This window comes from Patagioenas fasciata, chromosome 6, assembly GCF_037038585.1.
Source record: "Patagioenas fasciata isolate bPatFas1 chromosome 6, bPatFas1.hap1, whole genome shotgun sequence".
Taxonomy (NCBI): domain Eukaryota; kingdom Metazoa; phylum Chordata; class Aves; order Columbiformes; family Columbidae; genus Patagioenas; species Patagioenas fasciata.
This window is the reverse complement of record NC_092525.1, coordinates 1470752-1493141: the sequence shown is the minus strand read 5'-3', so window position 1 is coordinate 1493141 and position 22390 is coordinate 1470752. Positions and strand designations below refer to the sequence as shown.

Below are 22390 nucleotides of genomic sequence, written 5' to 3'. Positions count from 1 at the left end.
TTCTCCCTCAGCGCAGGTTCAGTCTGTGAGCGCGTTGTGCCCCGTGTTGCAGCCCCTGGAGCCTCAGGAGCTGGTGAACAGGGGAGGCTCCGTCACAGAGCGCCCGGGAGAGCTACTGAATGTTCTTCAGGTTCATGTTCCTTACAACCCCCTCTTTCCCCCTCAGGATTTATAGAGAATTTCACCTCTGAAGTCTTCTGGGAGCTGGAGACAGACAGAATCTTTGCCTTGAAAATCACTCCAGTGATCACTTCAGGATCTTTCAGAGAGAGATTTTGTTCATCAGACCTTGACTTGTATATTGATCTGTACGTTAACACGTGCACTACAAATATCAAACCAAGATAAACACGTGTAGCTCACTACTGGATCTGGGTTAGACCAGACACAGCAGTAACCGCTGTGCGCCTGAGGCAGCGGAACCTCAGCTTTTTTCTACCAAGCATATTGTAACCGTTCCATTATAAGTTGCATTTGTCTGCTGTACCTGAGTAGGATATTTCTGCCAATGCGTTGGAGGCTTCTGCTTGCCTGTGTTCGTGCTGGTGTGCCAGCATCCTAGGGACTTACAACTTTGTCACCTCTCCGTGTCTTCTCGCGGGCTGACTTGACTGCTTCCTCAATGACTTATCTAATGCCAGTTAAAGCAATCAGGTACAGGCTCGGTCAAGGTTGTAGTAAATGCAGAAAAATCTCTTTAATGACACATCAGAAAGCTGAATGTTTGTTGCTCCCAGCTTTCATTGCAGAGATCTGTAACACGAAGGAAAGATCAGGTGCGTGACTAAAGCTGGCTGGATGTCTTCGTGTATACAGAGGACCATGCACACCGAACTTGTAACTGCGCTGTTTCCAATCGCAACTGGCCACAATATAGCAGAGCATGTTATCAATGTTAATTCAAGAGCTAACTCTGTTGCTTTTATTAAATGCTGGATTGACCTATTCAGTGTGTTCCCCTCTCCATACAAGTTTTCATTGCAGAACGTCCCCAGCTGTCCGTGTGTGGGGAGGTGACTCCGATTCAGGTCCCCTTAGTTAGAAAAGAGTATATGGGGTACTCAAGGACCATAAACAAAAAAACCCCAACACCTTTTATTTTGCAGCTTGGCCCAATTAGCAGGAAGATTTACGCTACTTAAGCCAAATTGGTGAACAGTTTAACAGCCAAAGGGTTTACACAAAGGAGTTTTGTGGCTCTAAGCCTTAGGTTATACTGCTCATAGAGGGAGAGGAGATGAAATAAGGGTGTAGGAAAGGAAAAGAGAAGCAAAGAAGGAGAACGAAAGGCCCGTCCCCTCCCCTGTCAGCCCGCGGCCTTTGTCTGCGGGCCTCGGCTGGTGTTGGGATGTAAATCGCGATTCACCTTCTCCTGAGTGCCCCATCTGCTGCTGGACACGGTGTCCATACGGGATTGTTTTCGCTCTGAGTGACCCATCGCTGCGGGATGAGCTGTTGTTGCCATAATGTCTGAGACATAATTCTGTTGAGTCTCTGGCGCAGGAGGCAGATGGTGCTTGTCTGAAAAACCCCCAGTTTCAATCACTGCAAGTGTTCATGATTTGTTCAACATGAACGTTCTCTCATCCTAAGGGGGACTGTCAACTGGCAATCTTGGTGAGATGCGTTAACGGAGAAATCGTGTCATCGGTGAAATCAAGTGCTTCCTCTTATGAAATCTGTGTATATAAGCAAATTAAAGGTATCTGGACAAAACAAAACATCCTTAAGAGACCCTCCTGTCTCAGTCATTCTGGCCGGGGTCTGAGTGGCTGGAACATGAGGGTGGGCAGGATCAGGGCAGTGAGCAGCAGGGAACACCAAGAGTCACTCGTCCTTTCTTCTCAGGGCAGCACCGCACTGTGATCATCTGCAGTGCTCAGAATCCTGTGATTTAACAGCACAAATTCTTCTATCATGCAATAGTTCCCACATCTGGTATCTTCTCAGCCAGGAACAAGATGGGTTTAGGGAGGGGATTGCAGATGTAAAGCGTTACCCGCAGTGTGTGGAAAGAAGATGCTCAGAGCCATGAACTGGTTGAGAACTGGGGGTCCCCGGTCTGCAGTTGGTGTTTTGTCTGCTCATCAGACACTGGCGCTAAGTGCTCAAGCAAACTTTCCTTTCCACAGTCAGGCCCACCTGGGAGTTGGTTGAATGCATGAGCTGTCTTTAAAGAACACGTGAATTTATCTGATTCTCCGCTGGATTTTTTTCCCCCGTAGCTTTATGCCACCAGATTTGTTGCATTAATATGTTACTTACATAATTCCCTGCAGACCCACCTCTCAAGCCTCTTGTCATGTTACTTACCTGACACATTCAATGCCTATACATCTCAGTAACAGTGTGCATCTTTGTACAACACAAACATGTGCGTGTGTGTATGCACATAAAGGTATGTAATTTGGGTCAAATCTTTATTTGCTGTATGTAGGTATGATAACACAACTTGCAGAAAAACACAACCTACCAATGAAAACAAGTTTCAGTTCTGCCCATGGGTGTTTTACCCGGATGACTGTTGATTGTTCACCGTTACCCACCGGCGTCCTTTAAAACTCAAAAAGGTATTGGGACTAGATTTGTTTTTTCATAACATGTTTGTATACTTAATGTATAATACATTAATAAAGTGCACATTATACAGTAATTTAAGCAACAAAATAATTTCAGTGGAGATTTCTGGAAGTAAATGAAGGTATAACTGACGTATTTTATAGCTGCCCAATTTGTAGTTAATATGGTCAAAAATGTGCGATTACATGCAGTTATGTTGTGTGTAGATGTGCAGTTGTATACCTTGCTGATAAGTGCATCCTATTGTGGGTATTTTCATAAGAATTGATATGGGAAAATGAATCCAGGTGGTGTTTCTTCCACTCCCCCCTCCCATATTGTTGTGTTTGCTCTTCAGAAACTGTTTCTGATAATACGGCAAGTTGTTATTGTTGGTTTGAATTCCCTGTAGATCACTGAAATGAAACACACACAGCTTCATTTCAGCAGGTTTAATAGAAATGAATGGGAGATATCAGGAGACCCTGAGGGAAATGTATCACATGAACTACTTGTGAGACCATTTAAAACTATTTATTATGTGCTAACTACACTTATTTTGTCCAATTAATAGCTAATTGCACGCTTTCTTAAAGCTATCTTTCTGTTGAGTTATGGCTCCTTACAGAAATAATCCAAAGCACACTGATCCAGTGTCCTTCTTGAGTCAAAAAACCCTCACAAAGTGTGTTTTATTAAACATGACTACAAACATATAGGCATTTATCAGTAAGGGTGGCCTTCAAATTTACTGATTTTTATGGGTGAATTATCTACACAAAGTGACACAATGCATTAATTCTGTAATGCAGAATGGTTACTTTTAGTCCGTTCCTTGCGTTTCCAGCAGAACTGTCTGTTCTGTGTTGTCCTTGCTGCGGGTCGGTTGCTCTGCCGTCTGGTTCAGGAGACTCACTGAGGGTAATGTCGCATGTCAATTTTATGGACATTCTTTCTAGAAACTCTGTGGGGTTTCTATTAACGTGAGGGCCTAGGGGAATTAGAGTTGCATTTGACGTATTGATAAAACACACTTGATTCCATAGCTGTATGTTTAGTTCATTCTCTTGTGAAGCTTTCCTATGAGCTGTTGGCATTTGAGCTGTGTGTCCTGTGTCTGATAGCAGAATTTGACCTGAGATGACGGTATAAACTTGGAATTTGCTTCAAATAAATATGTGCATTTGCCTGTATCTGGCAGAGATGATTGCATTTTATGAGTAACCTCCTATCCTGATGTATGGAGTATGAACTTTATGAGCTTGCTTTGTTTCTCCAAGTTGTGTAAAGTGACAGTATGTGCTGTGCAACAGTTAAATCAGTGTCTCTTTTCAGAATAGTGTGTAAAGTATTGAACAAGACCCGTGAGCGTGTTCATTGTCTGTACAAACTCTGACACCGTGTCGGTGCTGGATTTGCTGCTCTCATTGCCCACGCCTGCACTCTGTCTGATGATGGTGAGTTTCTCCATTGATGACATGATCATGGCCAGATAAAGACCCTCCTGGTGGAGAATAACCAGGCTGTTTGGTCTGGTTCCCCAACTGCTAAGCCCACGCGACGACTTTTTTTGGTCTCCGTAGGCTCTAGGTGGGTGTCTCTGGTCTGTCATTGCTGCTTTTGTGCTGATCTTCTTTCTGTCTCCATTCACTGGAATCACATCCTCCATTCAACTGCTGCAAGTCTGCACAGCCAGTCTGTTCAAGACAGCCAGTTTAAGCGTATTCTATTCAAAAGAAAGAAGTCTTTGGACACTCTGAGTTTACAGCTCTGTTCCGAAAGGGCACAAGTTAATACAGGTGGATCAACATTATGTAAATGCCATAGGACAAAATGTGGCTACTGTTGTTTATCTGCTACAATTTCTGCAGCATTTTCAGACAATTTTAAAAGTAGACTCTTGTAAGGAATCCAGGATCTTGTGCTTACCTGCATATTGCTCATTCTGCACATTGTCTTCAATTAATGCTGACCTGAGGTATTTATCTGCAGTACAACACAGTGTAGATACTAAATCAGGTCTGGAAGCCATCTCAGGAGATGTATTAGCTCATAATTACATCAAAAATAGAAGGAATGCTACTTCCTTGTTTCCTGTGCTTATTGTAATAAGGCACATATGTGGTAGCAAGAGTTCGTGACCCCCATACTTCATATGCTTATAGCAGTGTACAAATAAGTTATTAAAATTAAACTGGCTTTCAGATCTTCTGTTTTAATTACTTTTCCAATTTGACTCTTTGTGTTTTTCTTTATCACTGGAGTCCAACCCCACTCACTGTCCCGCGACTGGGGACTCCAGACAAGGCGACACAGACGTGGGGGTGGCTGCACAGTGGAGCTCAGCGGACTTGAGAACCACTCAGCTGGTGTGAGGATCAGAGACGTACAAAGCAACTTTGCTTTTTAAATGATGAGGATGATGTGCTTTGTTTTGGAAGACATCAGATTTTGAATGTTTAAGGAAGCTGTAACTACCTCGATGTTTCCTTCTTACCGCAGTCGGATTTCTGGTTCTGTCTGTCGAGTTGTGCTCCTCTCCCGCACCAAGTGGTGATCGTGGGGCTCAGGGTGAGGGGGGGCAAGGAGGGCGGGGGTGTCCGTGGACTTGAATAAGTTTTGTTTGGGGTTTTTTAGACGCCTCTGTTGACACATTGTATAAAAACTGATTGCTGCAGTGCTAATGAATGAACAGGATGATAAGCAACAGATTTGAGAACCTGTTTGGGTTTTGGTTTATTGAAAAATTATTATTTAACTCAAAAAGCAATAAGATCTTGCAGTGGTCTTCTAATACTTACTGGTAGCTTTTTAATGTACTGGTTTGGAACTTTGAGATTATATTTGATATGAAGTGGCTGTTCCATCGTGGAATATTGCAGGAGTAAACTCTTGCATTTCAGCATTCCTGGCAGATCTGCAGCTTGATAAAGACCTGAGGCTGTTTAGTTTAATCAGACTTTTGTAGATCCCACCTTCACTGTTCAAAGCACTGGCTGTCAATGTGTTTTCTGGTGTTGTCACTTCTTTCTGAACAAAGACGACAGAGGTACACAGCTCTACTGGTATTGTCTGTTTTATTTAAACATGGAACTTTAACTTGAAAGCTTAGAGAGCTGTGGTCTGTGGTATATCTTTGTAATGTTTGTAAATTCTTATGCAGATACTCTTATGCCAACCAGCACGAACTTTTGTGAGTGTGAACTGCTGTGCAGTTAGAAAGAAGAAAGGTGTGTGAGCTAAACCAGCAGGAAGGCTGCAGCCGTGTAACCTGAGGGGTGCAAACGGCACGAAACGGGCTGCAGCGGCGGAGCCCTCGGTCCCGGGCTGTCCCGGGCAGGCGGCAGAGCCCTCGGTCCCGGGCAGACGCAGCCTGAAAGCTCCCGGCCCCGCCCTGCGGGCGGACAGCGCCGCTCTGCGGCCGCCGGTGGCTCCGGAAGGGAGGCGAGGGGCAGGGGGGGCCAGTGCCGGGCGCGGAGGCGGGGGGGGGGGGCGCAGCCCGGTGGCGGACGCGGACGGGATTGGCTCCTGCGCGGGATGGGCGGGGACACGCTGCGTAAGTGCGCGGGCCGCGGAGCGCGTGCCGGCGGTGCGGCGGCTGGAGCAGCGCGGGAGGAATGGCGGGGCCGGCGGTGAGCGAGGGGCGGGCGGACAGTGGGGAGACTGGACGGGGACGGCCCGGGACCGGCTGAGGGGCGAGGCTGGAGGGTGACAGACGGGCTGGTTTCGGAAGGAGGAAGGCGAGGGGCAGCCAGCCGCAACAGCGCGGCCCCAGGCCGGGGCGAGGGGGAAACACGCGGGCGGCTGTGAGGGAAGGGAGCCCCGCGCTGAGCGCTGCGCGGGGCTCGGGCGGGGCCGTGGGGCGGAGGGGGGAGCCCCCGTAGTGACACAGGACAGAGGGAGGAAAGCGAGCGGGAGGGGGCAGCGGCGGGTCGGGAGCGCCAAGGGGGGGCGCGAGGGGCGGGGGGGGCCGGGAACGGAGGGAGCGGCGGAGGAACCTGAGGGCGGGACGGCGCGGGAGGAGCTTAGGTGGGAAAAGCTGAGGTACCTCGGGGAGGGGATGATATCGGGGGAGGCTTTGACAGGAAAGGCTGAGGTACCTCGGGGTGGGGATGATATCGGGGGAGGCTTTGACAGGAAAGGCTGAGGTACCTCGGGAAGGGGATGATATCGGGGGAGGTTTTGACAGGAAAGGCTGAGGTACCTCGGGGAGGGGATGATATCGGGGGAGGCTTTGACAGGAAAGGCTGAGGTACCTCGGGGTGGGGATGATATCGGGGGAGGCTTTGACAGGAAAGGCTGAGGTACCTCGGGGTGGGGATGATATCGGGGGAGGTTTTGACAGGAAAGGCTGAGCTACCTCGGGAAGGGGATGATATCGGGGGAGGCTTTGACGGGAATGGCTGAGGTACCTCAGGGAGGGGATGATATTGGGGGAGGCTTTGACGAGAAAGGCTGAGGTACCTCAGGGAGGTGATGACATCGGGGGAGGCTTTGGCGGGAAAGGGTGAGGGACTTAAAGGAGAGGACGGAAGGGAGAGAGGTTTTGGTGGTAAAGGCTGAGGTACCTCAGGGAGGAGATGGCATCGCAGAGGCTGCAGTGGGAAATGCTGAGGTAGCTCTGGGACGGGATGGCACTAAGGTGTGGTTTCAAAGGGAAATGCTGAGGTACTTTGAGGAAAGGATGCTGGGCTAGGAACTATGAACACATCAGATCGGTTAAGAGAATGTTGATGACAGAAATTTATACAGTAAAGTATTCCAGCAAAGACAGGGAGATGAGCAAAACTTATATCAGGCCTCCTAGGATTCCTGCAGGTTAGGGGTCAGGGATGATGAGGTTGTTAACTCGGTCCTAACTTTTTCTTTCTCTCCCTCTCTTGCAGCACCAGACTGAATGGAGAAGCAAGTGGATGGGAAGTTCCTGCGCCACGACACAGACCACATTTATTACTCTCGCCTCCGAGACCCGGAGAACCGAACCGTTCTCATCGTGCCTTGAAGCAACCTCTGCTCATGCGCTTCTCCCAGGGAGAAGGCAGAATGGGAGTGACTCGCCACGTTAAACAACAGGGTGTACACTCTGCAGCTTTCAAGCCCAGCTCTGCATTAGCTCACCCCTGCAATTTTGCACCGCCCACGCAAATTTGAGTTGTCGCTGGTTGTTGCAGCGTTTGGCTTTGGTGAGGACAGCGTGTGTTTGTCAGCAGTTGGTGTAGGGTGGAATCTTGAGGAGAAAGTGATATTTCCGTGCCAGAAGTGGTTGGTGTTTGCATGGTATTGTGGTAGTTGTTCCCGCAGGTGATCAGTGCTGGAGTGTTATTGCAGGATGAGGGGATTTTGAAGGCTTGTCTGTGAGATGCACTAGAGGCAGCAGTTGCAAACGAAAGGCTGAGGTGTGGAGAGTTTGTCGGTGGGTTTTGGACAGTTGTCAGTTGAAGAGTTGGTTGTTTGCAGGTGAGGTGTAGAGCAGAGGGTGAAGCTGACTTTGCCTGGGCGGCGCAACTGGATGGGTGTGCAGAGCTGAGGAGAGCGGGCTTCTGCGGGTGACCCTAAAGCTGGAGAACCAGCCAGCGGCAGCTCCAGACAGTCCCGCTGCCGAGCTTGGCCGTGTAGGGCCAGTGCCCTGGGGCACAGGGAGTGTGACCCTCCGCAAGCACCAAACAGCAGGTGAGGACTGTGGGGATTTGTACTGAGCTATGATATCTCTAAGGCATGTGCGAGGGGCCGGGGCCAAGGCAAGGTGGGCTCGTTGTGGGGTGTGGGGAGGTGTCAGCCCCCGGACTCAGCCCCTGTCTGATTGTAGTGCCCTTGGGCTGGTGTAGCTCAGTCCTCTGTGTGTTTCTCTTCAGGTGGAGCAGCGTGCAAAGGAAAAGCAAGGAAGGAGAGGAAGGTGGTGAACCTATGAGGAAGAGTGTAGCGAATCTGGCGTGGACTCACGGTAAGGTGCCATGAGAGACATTTATTACAAACTCAGGTTTGCATTTATACTCGCTATGATGCTTGCTCAAGCATTTGCTCTTTAGCTAAGTTAGACATGACATGAGCGATGTAACTGCCATATACGCATTTTTTTCTATAGTAAGCTGTCCCTCTGTCCCTGATGTATCAGTCCTGTATCCTGTATCTTAGTAGTCATAATTTTTCCCCAAGTAGATGAATATTTTGCAAGCAGCTTTATCTCCAGTCGTTACCTGTTCATATAATTCTCATTCATCTTTGTGCCATGTCTCCAACTGAAATGTACCAGTTGTAGGAAAGTCTAGCACATGATTAGCAATCCATTCTAATAAACTCACCAATCAGACCCCTGATACATCCTGATTTTGCGTTTGTAGCGCATGTTGAAGGACATCCAGGGTTTGTCTTTGCTTAAGGGATAACTTCCCTCCCATGGTTCCCAATCGCTCACCTTTCGTTGGTGGTGGGCGTGCACTGTCCTGGTTCCCGGTCCTGTTTCCTGGTTCGATTGGGCTTCGCTACCAGAGCGGCTACTGCCTTTATAGGCACGCTGAAAGTCCCTGTTCCAGGGCGCCATTTGTAGCGAATGCGGTACGGACTCTCTTTTAAGGTGCAATGAGAGATGTTTATTACAAATCAGGCTTGCGTTTATACTCGCTATGATGCTTGCTCAAGCATTTGTTGATTAGCTAAGTTAGTCATTACATAAGTGATGTGTTTTGTGTTCCCACCAAAGTCACTGCCATAAACACCTTTTTTGTCTATCACAAGCTGTCCCTCTGTCCTTGATGCATCAATCCTGTATCAACTCCTCTGTCCTTGATGTATCACATAGCATACAGTCCTTTGTTCTTGTATTTTTCCACTAATGCTTGTTCTCATGCTGTTGACTCTTGCAGTTTCTCATGTGCCCGGTCTTCCGTGTACTGACACAGAAGAGCGATCACGAAAGAGGATTGGAGCTACGAGTCAAGAGTGAGGAGGAAGATGGGCAGGCTGAGCCAGCGAGAAGGAGAATGTATCCTTAAGCACAGGGAACGATCTGTGATTAGTGCGTCCCCCTCCCACCCCTAGAAACCGTGCTCGGGGGTAAAGTGGTAAAATGGGAGCAGGGGCTGTTGGCTGTGTTTTGGGAGGTGGGGGTGGTGAGCAGGGGCTGGGCTCTTGGACTTGGGAGCAGTTAAGGGAGCAGGGTGGTCATCCCTTGGGAGGTGTCTGTCTGCCAGCAGGTAAAGGAGGGGGAAGAGGATCCTGCCGGGGTGAGGGCCTGGCCAGCTCTCCACTCCCAGGGCTCTTGATGCTGGTGTGGTGTGTTGCTGTAAGTGCCAGGGGTGACTGGCAAAGAAAGTCTTTGTGGGGTGCATGCTGGGAAACTGTGCTGCTACGGAGGGGCTGGGTTGGTGGGAAGGCCTGTGCGGGGGGCCGGGGCCAAGGCAAGGTGGACTTGTGGTGGGGTGTATGCTGGGAAACTGTGCTGCTACGGAGGGGCTGGGTTGGTGGGAAGGCCTGTGCGGGGGGCCGGGGCCAAGGCAAGGTGGCCTTGTGGTGGGGTGTGGGGATGCGTCAGCGACCGGACTCGCCCCCTCGTGTGACTGTACGGGCCTGGGGTGGGTATACTTTTGTTTTCTGTGCATCTCTGTTCGGGTGGAGCAGCTCGCAAAGGCGAAAGCAAGAAAGAAGAGGAAGGTGGTGAACCTACGAGGAAGAGCGATCAAGAAAGAGGATTGGAGTGCATCTGCAAGTCAACAGGGATCAAGAAAGAAGATGACGGTGGTAGAGCTGCGAGTCAGGAGGGATCAAGAAAGAAGAGGAGGAAGGTGATGGAGCTGCGACTCAGGAGTGAGGAGGAAGAAAATGTCCCCCTTGGGACAGGGACCTCCCTGTAATCAGGACTGCGCCCTCCCACCCCTGGAAACTGCTCAGGGGCCCAGACATCCATGGGAAGGTTGTGTCCGACAACACGAGCCAGATCTTCAGCACTGGCTGCTGTTCAGCTGGGACCAGGGGCTGCTGGTGGGGTTTTGGGAGGCGGGGTGGGTGAGTAGAGGCTGGGCTTTTGTACTCATGAGTGGTTGAGAGAGAGGACTGGACACCTCTTGGGAGGTGTCTTGTCTGTCTGCCATCAGCTAAAGGAGGGGGAAGAGGATCCTGCCGGGGTGAGGGCCTGGCCAGCTCTCCACTCCCAGGGCTCTTGATGCTGATGTGGTGTGTTGCTGTAAGTGCCAGGGGTGACTGGCAAAGAAAGTCTTTGTGGGGTGCATGCTGGGAAACTGTGCTGCTACGGAGGGGCTGGGTTGGTGGGAAGGCCTGTGCGGGGGGCCGGGGCCAAGGCAAGGTGGGCTTGCTGTGGGATGTGGGGATGCGTCAGCGAGCGGACTCACCCCCTATGTGACTGTACGGGCTTGGGGTGGGTGTATTTCTGTCTTCAGGGCATTTCGGTTTGGGTGGAGCAGCTCACAAAGGCGAAAGCAAGAAAGGAAAGTAAGGTTGTGAACTTACGAGAAAGAGTGATCAAGAAAGAGGATTTGAGTTCATGCGGGAGTCGAGGGATCAAGAAAGAAGAGGAGGAAGGTGATGGACGTGCATATTGAAAATGAGAGGGAAGATGGGCAACCTGAAGCATGGAGCAAGGGAATGTCTCCTAGAACAAAGGGACCTTTCTGTAATCAGAGATCCCCCCTCCTACCCTACAAACTGAACAAAGAGGACTGCGAGAGGGAGCGCTCTGACAGGACAAGAGGTATCAGTAAATCTGGCAAGAGGACAGTGGGGGAAGCGCTCTGGCGGATCAACAAGTCTCAATATATGTGGCAAGAGGATGATGGGGGAGAGTTCACCAGTGGTTCAAAAGTCACCCAGAAAAAGGGGAAGAGGATGTCAAGGGGGGAGCGCTCTGGTCGATCACAAGACTCTCCTAAAAAACACACCAGGATGGTGGTGGCGGGGAATGTCCTATATGGGACAAGGGGTCCCGAGAAATCCAGCAAGAGGATGGTGGGGGGGAGCACTCCAGCAGACCAAGAATGTACTAAGGAAAGGCAAAAGGACGGCAGGAGGAGAGACCCAGTGGGTCAAGAGGTACCGAGAAATCCAGCAAGAGGACGACAGGGAGGAGCTCTTTAGCAGGCCAAAATCCCACTGAGGAAAGGCAAGAGGACAGCGGGGGAGAGCGCTCCAGTTCTTCAAGTGACTTCCCAGGCAGAAGGCAGGAGCATGGCGGGGCAGGACTGCGGCAGGTCAAGAATTCTCAGTCTGGCAATAGGATGGCGGGGAGGAGCGTTCCAGCGGGAGAAGAGCGCCCTGACTAGAGGCAAGACGAGGGTGAGGGAGAGCACTCGGACGTGTCAAGAAGACTCCCCCAAAAAGTGCAAGAGGAAGGCCGGTGGGGAGAGCAATCCAGCAGATCAGGAAGTCTCAATAAATGCGGTAAGAAGGTGGCAGGTGGGAGCTCCCCAGTGGTTCAAGAGGTCCCAAGATATCCAGCAAGAGAACTGTGAGGGTGAGCGCTCCAACAGGTCAAGCGGTGTCAAGAAATCCAGCAAGACAATGGTGGAAAACGCTCCGGTGAATCACAAGATTCCCCCCAAAAAAGGCAAGAGAATGGTGCAGGGGAGCACTCTGGTGGATCAAGAAGCACTCAGGAAAAGGGGAAGAAGATGGTGGGGGGGAGCACTCTGGTTGGTCACAAGACTCCCCCAGAAAACACAAGAGGGTGGCAGGGGGAACGCCCTAATGGGTCAAGAGGACCCAAGAAATCCAGCAAGAGGACGGCGAGGGGGAGCGCTCCAGCAGATCAGGAAGTCTCGATAAATGCGGTAAGAGGATGGCGGGTGGGAGCCCCCCCAGTGGTCCAAGAGATCCCAAGAAATCCAGCAAGAGGACGGCAAGGGGGAGCGCTCTGGCAGATCAGGACGTCTCAATAAATGCGGTAAAAGGATGGTGGGTGGGAGCCCCCCAGTGGTTCACAAGGTTCCAGGAAATCCAGCAAGAGGATGGCGTGGGGGAGCGCTGTGGCAGATGAAGAACCCTCAGTACATCTGGCAAGAGGACGGTGAGGGGGTGCTCTGATGGGTCAAGGTTGCTCTGAAAAAAGCCCAAGAGGGTGGTAAGGAGAAGCTCACCGGTGATTCACGAATCACCCAGAAAAAAGGGAAGAGGACAGTGCGGGGGAGCTCTTCAGTTGTTGAAGAGAATCCCCAGAAAAAGGCAGGAGGATGATGAGGGGGAACACTCTGGCGGGTCAAGAAGTCTCAATAAGTCCGGCAAGAAGACGGTGGGGAGGAGAGCTCGTGTGGGTCAAGAGGTCCCAAGAAACCCAGCAAGAGGACAGCAGGGGCGAGCGCTCCGGCAGATCAGGAAATCTCGATAAATGCAGTTAGAGGATGGTGGGTGTGAGCCCCTCAGTTGTTTAAGACGTCCCAAGAAATCCAGCAAGAGAACTGCGAGGGGGAGCGCTCCGGCAGGTCAAGCGATGTCAAGAAATCCAGCAAGACAATGGTGGAGAACTCTCCGGCGAGTCACAAGACTCTCCCAAAAAAGGCAAAAGAATGGTGCAGGGGAGCACTCTGGTGGATCAAGAAGCACCCAGGAAAAGGGGAAGAGGATGGTGGGGGGAAACGGCCTGGTTGGTCACAAGACTCCCCCAAAAACCACAAGAGGGTGGCAGGGGGAACGCCCTAATGGGTCAAGAAGTCCCAAGAAATCCAGCAAGAGGACGACAGGGAGGAGCTCTTTAGCAGGCCAAAATCCCACTGAGGAAAGGCAAGAGGACAGCGGGGGAGAGCGCTCCAGTTCTTCAAGTGACTTCCCAGGCAGAAGGCAGGAGCATGGCGGGGCAGGACTGCGGCAGGTCAAGAATTCTCAGTCTGGCAATAGGATGGCGGGGAGGAGCGTTCCAGCGGGAGAAGAGCGCCCTGACTAGAGGCAAGACAAGGGTGAGGGAGAGCGCTCGGATGTGTGAAGAAGACTCCCCCAAAAAAGTGCAAGAGGAAGGCCAGGGGGAGAGCAATCCAGCAGATCAGGAAGTCTCAATAAATGCGGTAAGAGGATGGGGGGTGGGAGCCCCCCCAGTGGTCCAAGAGATCCCAAGAAATCCAGCAAGAGGACGGCAAGGGGGAGCGCTCCAGCAGATCAGGAAATCTCGATAAATGCGGTTAGAGGATGGTGGGTGGGAGCCCCACAGTTGTTTAAGGCATCCCAAGAAATCCAGCAAGAGGACGGCGAGGGGGAACGCTCTGGCAGATCAGGACGTCTCAATAAATGCGGTAAGAGGATGGCGGGTGGGAGCCCCCCAGTGGTTCAAAATGTCCCAAGATATCCAGGAAGAGAACTGTGAGGGGGAGCGCTCCGGCAGGTCAAGCGATGTCAACAAATCCAGCAAGACAATGGTGGAGAACGCTCCGGTGAGTCACAAGACTCCACCAAAAAAGGCAAGAGAATGGTTAGAGGATGGTAACAGGCAGCTTTGAGAGCACTCTGGTGGATCAAGAAGCACCCAGGAAAAGGGGAAGAGGATGGTGGGGGGAAACGGCCTGGTTGATCACAAGACTCCCCCAAAAACCACAAGAGGGTGGCAGGGGGAACGCCCTAAGGGGTCAAGAGGTTCCAAGAAATCCAGCAGGAGGACGGCGAGGGGGAGCGCTCCAGCAGGCTGAGATTGTACTAAAGAAAGGCAAAAGGACAGCAGGAGGAGAAACCCAGTGGGTCAAGAGGTCCCAAGAAATCCAGTGAGAGGACAACAGGGAGGAGTGCTCTGGCAGGCCAAAATCTCAGTGAAGAAAGGCAAGAGGACAGCAGGGGGGAGTGCTCCAGTTCTTCAAGTGACTTCCCAGTTAGAAGGCAGAAGGACGGTGGGGTAGCGCTGGGACAGGTCGAGAATTCTCAATCTGGCAATAGGACAGCAGGGAGGAGCATCCAGCGGGACAGGAGCGCCCTGAAAATAGGCAAGACAAGGGTGAGTGAGAGCACTCCGAGATGTCAAGAAGTGTCAAAAAATCTGGTAAAGGATGGCAGGGGGGAGTGCTGTGGATATTCAAGAGACTCCCCAGTAAAAGGCAAGAGGACGGCGCGGGGAAGTGCTCCAGCACGTCAAGATGGCACTGAAGAAAGGCAAGGTCACAGTGGGGGGGAGCATTCCCGTTGTTCCAATGGTTCAAAAGGTCCCAAGAAATCCAACAAGAGAACTGCGAGGGGGAGCACTCTGGCAAGTCAAGCGGTGTCAATAACCCCAGCAAGGCAACGGCGGAGAGCGCTCTGGTGAGTCACGAGACTCCCCTACAAAGGACGAGAGGATGGTGGAGGGGAGCCCACCAGTGGTTCAAGCAGCACCCAGGAAAAGGGGAGGAGGCTGACGAGGGGCAGGCCTCTGGCGGGCCAAGATCGCTGAGGGAAGGTGCGGGGGAGCTTGCTGGTGGCTCAAGAGACCTCTAGAAAAAGGTAAGAGGGCGGCGGGGGGTGGGAGGGCGCCTCAGCTGGTGAAGAGGAACCCCGAAAACAAGGCAAGAGAATGTTGGTGGGGGGAGCGCTCTGGCGGTTCCAGAGGCTCCCCGAGATCCGCTCAGACGGCAGCGGGTAACGCGGCAGCTCAGCGTCAATCAAAGAAGAACAGGAAGGCGGTTGACCTGCAATTCCAGAGCGAGGAGGAAGACTGGCAACCCGAACGAGGAGCAGCAGAACTTGGCATGGCCTCTGAAATCCTCCTTTAATCTGGGCTCAGGTAAGCTGGAAGCAGGGGACATAGGCTGGGGTTTGGGAGGTGGGCAGGTGAGAAATGATCCGCATTTTTGATCTGCTGAGTGACTGAAGCGCCTGGGAGTTCATTTGGAGTCGTTGCCTTACTTGATTTTACACTGACTTTTGCATTATATTTTAATGACGTAGAATTTTCCGTTTTGACATCGAAACCTAAACTTCTTTGGAAATTCATCCTCTGTCCCTTCAGTCTCAGCTCGTGGCACTTCCACTGTCTCGTGGCCCGCGTTTCAATGTACATTAGATCGCTTCCTGGGCCTTGGATTTTAAGTAATGGTCCGTCACAAGTTTGTTTTTCTTGTCCTTAACAGGCAGCTTTGAGAGCTCTCTAAGGAAAAGTGATATCTTTTTACCTTGTTACTGCTCTTTCCATGTTACGAGCAGCCACCCTCTTTATGATCAGTCTCATGCTTTTCTTCCTTTCTTGCCCAGGTTCAGAATACCAGGAATTCCAAGCTTCAAGTTTCCTGTGGAACATTGCGGGAGACCTTGATAACGTGGCAATGAGGGAGGTGATGAAGAGAAACAATACCTGTTCCTTTCCCATTTCAAGACGTTATTTTTTACCTTCCTGGTAGCTGTGAGATGATTTGCAATCTTGCGCTAGCATCTGCCTGAAAGAGAACACGGACCCTTTGGGTGCCTCCTCAAGAAATACTTGCTCTATGGTTCTGGCGATGTCCAGGCTTCAAGGGTGGGGCATAGGGGAGTGTAAATCTTAGGGGGCCTCCCGGGATGTCTGCAGGTTTGGGTGACCCGTGGCTGGGACGGGGACGCCGAGGTTGTCAATCTTGCCCTGAATCTCTCGCTCCCTCTCTTGCAGCACCCGAGACCGAATGGAGGAGCAAGTGTACGGGAAGTTCCTGCGCCACGACACAGATCACATTTATCGCTCTCGCCCTGAGAGACCCGGAGAACCAAACCGTTCCCATCGTGCCTTGAAGCAGCCTCTGCTCACGCGCTTCTCCCAGGGAGAAGGCAGAATGGCAGTAGCTCGCCACGTTATAGCACAGGGTGCACACTCTGCAGCTTTCAAGCCCAGCTCTGCGTTAGCTCACCCCTGCAATTTTGCACCGCCCACGCAAATTTGAGTTGTCGCTGGTTGTTGCAGCGTTTGGCTTTGGTGAGGACAGCGTGTGTTTGTCAGCAGTTGGTGTAGGGTGGAATCTTGAGGAGAAAGTGATATTTCCGTGCCAGAACTGGTTGGTGTTTGCCTGGTATTGTGGTAGTTGTTCCCGCAGGTGATCAGTGCTGGAGTATTATTGCAGGATGAGGGGATTTTGAAGGCTTGTCTGTGAGATGCACTAGAGGCAGCAGTTGCAAGCGAAAGGCTGAGATTTGGAGAGTTTGTCGGTGGGTTTTGGACAGTTGTCAGTTGAAAGTTGGTTGTTTGCAGGTGAGGTGTAGAGCAGAGGGTGAAGCTGACTTTGCCTGGGCGGCGCAACTGGATGGGTGTGCAGAGCTGAGGAGAGCGGGCTTCTGCGGGTGACCCTAAAGCTGGAGAACCAGCCAGCGGCAGCTCCAGACACTCCCGCAGGGCCGGGCAGGGCCAGTGTCCTGGGGCACAGGGAGTGTGACCCTCCACAAGCACCAAACAGCAGGTGAGGACCGTGGGGATTTGTACTGAGCTATGATATCTCTAACCCATGAAACTGGGGTCCAGCCTGAGCAGGGCATGTGCGGAAGCTGTGCTGCAGCGGAGGGGCAGAGCTGAGGGGAAGGGCTGTGTGAGGGGCCGGGGCCAAGGCAAGGCGGGCACGCTGTGGGGTGTGGGGAGGTGTCAGCCCCCAGATTCAGCCCCCGTCTGACTGTAGTGCCCTGGGGCTGATGTAGCTCAGTCCTCTGTGTGTTTCTCTTCAGGTGGAGCAGCGTGCAAAGGAAAAGTAAGGAAGGAGGCGAACCTGTGAGGAAGAGTGATCGAGAAAGAGGATTGGAGGGCACCTGTGAGTCAAGAGGGATCAAGAAAGAAGACAACAGTGGTGGAACCGCAGGTCAGGAGAGCTCAAGGAAGGAGAAAGGTGATTGTGGCAGTATTCTGACATTGGGCCTATGAGAAACTGTGAGAGTTGACAGCGTGAGAACAATCATTAGTGGAATAACACAAGAAGCATGTACTGTATGCTACGTGATACATCGAGGACAGAGGGATTGGTACAGGAATGATACATCAAGGGGGATGACGGGGGTAGCTTGTGGTATAGACAACGATGCTTTTATGGCAGTACCAATATATCACTTATGTTATGACGAACTTACCAAATCAGCAAATGCTTGAGCAAGCATCATAGCGAGTATAAATGCAAACCTGAGTTTGTAACAAATGTCTCTTGTCTCACCTTAAAAGAGAGTCGGTGCCACATTCACTACAAATGGCACCCGAACAGGGACTTTGAGTGCGGCTGTAAAGGCAGCAGCCGTTCTGGTGGCAAAGCCCAATTGAACAAGGACAGGGAAACAGAGCCAGGAAACAGAAACCACAGCGTGCACCCATCAGCAAGAAAAGATGAGCAATTTGGAACCATAGGAGGGAAGTTATCCCTTGAACCAAACAAACCCTAGATGTCCTTCAACTTTTATTAAGAAAGCAAAATCACAATGTACCAGTAGTCCGATTAATGACTTTATAAGAAAGGCTTGCTGATCATGTGCTGGACTTTCCTACAACTGGAACATTTTAGTTGGAGGCATGGCAGAAAGTTGAACGAGAATTATATGAACAGGCAGCAACTGGAGATAAAGCTGCTTGTGAATATTTATCTACTTGGGCAAAAATTATGTCTGCTTTAATAGCGACTCAGAAGGAAGTAGTTGCGCGGGTTGCAACTAATTGTGAACCTTCTGCTCCTCCCTTGCCAGGGAAGGAGGGGGATCCTGTAGATAGATTAGGCAAAAATGCACTGACCACAGATGTAGTAGTGGATAAAGGATTGGCTGATAACAAAGCCCCTGCATGTACACTACAGTGAACACTTTTGGCAAATGATGGTTTGTGGGAGTCGCCTGACAAGCCCCTTGATCCTGGCCCGACGGACCCAGAGTAAGAGCCTGATTTATTCCCCCCGGATGTTACTTTGCAACTGAAAGTGCGCACTAATTAAACCATGTGGGATAAATGTAGAGAAGAGGCTTTGAAAACAGGAGACTCGAAAGTGGTTACGGCATGCCCAGTGATCTGTTGTGAACAGCAATCTCCAGGCTTTCAGCAGCTACCATATGATGTTGTAAAGGAATTACCAACATTAGCTAAAGAAAATGGGGTTACTTTATCATTTGTTATACATTTTTGAAGCATTAAGCTCCTCTTACGAACTTACTCCACATGACTGGCGTTCTTTGTTGAAAATGATCTTAACCATACAGTATATTGACTAGTAGTTATCTGATTTTTGGGAGAACTGTACTATAGAGACCGTTGATAATGCATATCGGATGAGATGGATTGATTGCAGTCCTTTAGCTGGGGAATGTGCCCACGCTTTGCCAGATAATCAAGTTGCGTAACCCAGAGAGATATATATGTGGTGTAATAGCAAAACTAGCAATGAAAGTGGTTCGGAAGTTACTGGAGGTTGGGAGAGATGCCAATACGTCCTTTTCAAAAATCTTGCAAGGATCACAGGAACCTTATGCGCTGTTTTTAGACCGCTTGCAAACTGCTTTGGAGAGACAAATTGATAATGACACAGCGCATGAGTTGTTACTAAAATAATTGGCTTTTGAGAATGCTAATGCTGATTGTCAGCGTGTGTTGCAGGATTTGGGGAATAGGGAAAGGTGTACTATAGCAGATATGAGAGTGTGTCAAAACATAAGTCAACTGAACATTATACCAGCTCTCTAGCTGCTGCTTTAGCAGCACAGTTACAAGTATTGGGAACAGAACTGAAATCGAATTGTTTTTGTTGTGGGACACTGGGTCGTGTAAAGAAAGATTACACAAAGTATGCACGCCAGACTTCGAAGGCTGTACCTCCTAGAGATCGTCCAAAATGGGGAAAGGGCAAGCACTGTGTGAGTGAACATCATTCAAGGATTAATGTAAAGGGGGAGCCAATTAACCCTTCCCAGGAGGTGGGGGACAGGACTTCCCCCACCCCCATCAAATAAATTCAAGTCTAAACTCATGACCCGAGATCTCTTCCCTGGAACAGCTGGAAGTGCAGGGCTGGACTTGGCTGCCAGCCCGTCAGTGATGATAATTAATTACTGCTGTGGTATTGCTTATTCCCAGAGGAGTGTGGGGGCCTTTAGTGCCTAGTGTGCATGCTTTGTTAATAGGTTGATCATCTACTACCAAATTGGGTTTGTTTGTTTTACCTGGAGTAATTGACTCTGATTATCAAGGTGAAATCAAAATTATGGCATGGACACCTGTGCCACCTTGCTACATCCTGAGGATGCCCCCAGATTTGCATTTTGTGTTCCTTCACTTAATCAAGAGGAGCCTATGAAGAGATAGCATTGGGTGGTATCACCACAAGGGATGAGAAATAGTCCAACCATTTGCAAGACAGTAGTTGCAGCAGCTGTACAACCTGTGAGGAAGCTGTACCCCTCAGCTTGTATCTGTCGTTATATGGATGATATCTTGCTTGTCATGTTATAAGAGCAGGAACTACAACAAGTAATGCAAGTCCTATGTAACGCTATACAAAAGGCTAGATTACAAATTGCACAAGAAAAAATTCAGAAAACTGCTCCATGGAAATATTTGGGGTGGCAAATAACAGAACAAGAAATCATTCCTTAGCCAGTACCTCTTAAATTCCATAATATCATGACCTTAAATGACTTACAAAATTGCTAGGAGCCATAAATTGGCTCCGACCTATTTTGGGCATTGCCACAGAGGAACTGTGTCTACTTTTTACACTTTTGAAAGGAGACCTGAATTTATTGTCTACTCAGGTATTGGATGACAAAGCTCAGCAGGCCATATAGAAAGTATTCGATGCTGTTGAACAAAAATAGGGATGGGGACGCAATTTGCAGCTGCCAGTTTGGCTGGCACTCATAGCCAATACCGTCCAACCGTTTGCAGTACCGTTTCAATGGGACAAGTCATTAAGTGATTCTTTAAGAGTTGGAATGGGTTTTTCTAGCTCACACACCAATGAAAACAGTTTGGATAATAAAAGAAATGTATGCAAACCCAATAATTAAAGGCAGAGAATGTTTATGTGCTATGTATGGGACAGACTTTGAATGTATATTTATTCCTACAACAAAGGAGAATTTGCAATGGTAATTAACTGAAGATGTGAATTTCCAGATTGCATTGGCAACATATGCAGGGAACATATCAGTTTATTACCCCCAACATAAACTGTGGGCTGAAATTGGTAATTTACCGTTGTAGGGCAAATGCTGCTGTCAGCAACGACCAGTAAGTGACAAGACTGTATTTACTGATGCCTTTGGTCGCTCACGTAAAGTTGTAATTATGTGGCTAAACTCAGATACCCAGTGTTCCAAACACAAGGTAGAAAAAGGAGACCAAGGGTCAAACAAGTTCTTGAGCTGACAGCTGTTAGGATCGCTTTTGAGTGTTCTGTAATGAGCCTTTGAATGTTGTAACTGACTCATATTATGCAGCTGGCATACTTAACCGCCTGGAAGCTTCTTTTCTGAAGGAAGAGGATAATCCTCTTTTGATGGCTGAATTGAGAATGCTATGGTTCCTAATAAATCATAGACGTCATGGTTTTTATGCAGCGCACATCCGCTCTCGCGCTGCCCTTCCAGGACCTCTTGTGGAAGGCAATAGGAGGGCCGATGCACGAGCTGTGCCGCTTACTGTGCCTAAAGCCTTGGAGCAAGGTAAATTATCACATAAACTCTTTCACCAGAATGCAAAGTCGTTAAAACGACAATTTCAAATTACAACGGATCAGGCCAGGAGCGTTCTTATGTCCTGCCCTGATTGCCAACAGTCAGCACCGGTGCCATCCAAAGAGGGTGTTAATCCAGGAGGGATTACTGACATTACGGCCAGCTGATGTAACGCGTTGTTCTGAAGTGGGTAAATACGTATGTGTTTCTGTAGACGCTCATTCCAGATTTCTCGTTGCGGCTGCACGCACTGGTGAAAGAGCACGGGACGTCTGTAAACAGTGGTTGGCGTGTTTTGCTGTTTCAGGAGTTCCAGGATATGTAAAACCAGAGGAAAGCGGAACGCACGCTGGATTAGAGGAGCGATCCCCCGAGTGCCCAGCGCGCCGTAATAAAAGTGCCTGCTTTTTAACACTTTCAAAACAGTGTTAGAGAGTCTGTTTGCCGACTTTTCGGTATCGTTTTCTGGCGACGAGGATGGGATAATCTGCCTGACCTCCCGTGGACCCCAGGATCTCTGGGACCTTGTGCCGGCACCGGGGAATTCCCGGAAGGGATCACGGATCCTCGGGCCAGCTCGAGACGTGGGTAAAACCCCATCAATGAGATAAGGCACTTTCATAGTCTGGTTTGTTTGCAGGCTGCCTGCGCGAGACGTGGGCAACACCAGCGCGTTGGGTCTGCGCATTTTGGTAAATTGGGTAAATTAAAAAGAAATAAAAAACTAAAGAGGAAAATGAGAAAACAATAAATAAAAGAGAAAAACAAGGGAACAGTAATTTGATAAAGGTACCTTTAGTGATTTTGCTGTTTGTGCCTTAGCAATTGTATAATTGTTTGTGTCTTTAGTGATTTGTTGTTACTTGTGTCTTGGGTGATTTTATAGTCCAATACTTACGGTTAACCAATTGTTTGTTATTGTGATTGTGAAATAGGTAGTGGACAAGGGACAGGAGGGATTCGAAAGAAGTCCCCCCCGGCTGTATTTTGTGACATTGGAAAAGGATCGTTTGACTCCCTGGGGAAAGCTACCAGGGGGAATCTGATTGAATATTGTAATTAATGGTGGCCACTGTAAAGAATATTAATATGCTGCACAGGTCTGGGTGGGTATACCTTGAGATGTGTAGTATAGCAATGCACTACATGTAATATATAGTAAGATATATGTTTTAAATCATATATTGTCTATTATATAATGCATATTACACAATACAAAATGTTACATACGCATTGTATTTGAAAAAGGACAATCAGGGAAAGAAATTGAAACCAGTAAAAGGTTTGT

The 22390-nt window shown here is 49.6% G+C and overlaps 1 long non-coding RNA gene across 1 annotated transcript; it reads left to right on the top strand.

The window, feature by feature from the left end:
* The first annotated feature begins 16638 nt into the window (after nucleotides 1-16638).
* LOC139828170 (uncharacterized) lies at nucleotides 16639-21927 on the top strand. Its single transcript, XR_011739532.1, has 3 exons — nucleotides 16639-16871; nucleotides 17131-17288; nucleotides 21410-21927. It is a non-coding gene; the product is annotated as an uncharacterized lncRNA (long non-coding RNA).
* The last annotated feature ends 463 nt before the right edge of the window (nucleotides 21928-22390 follow it).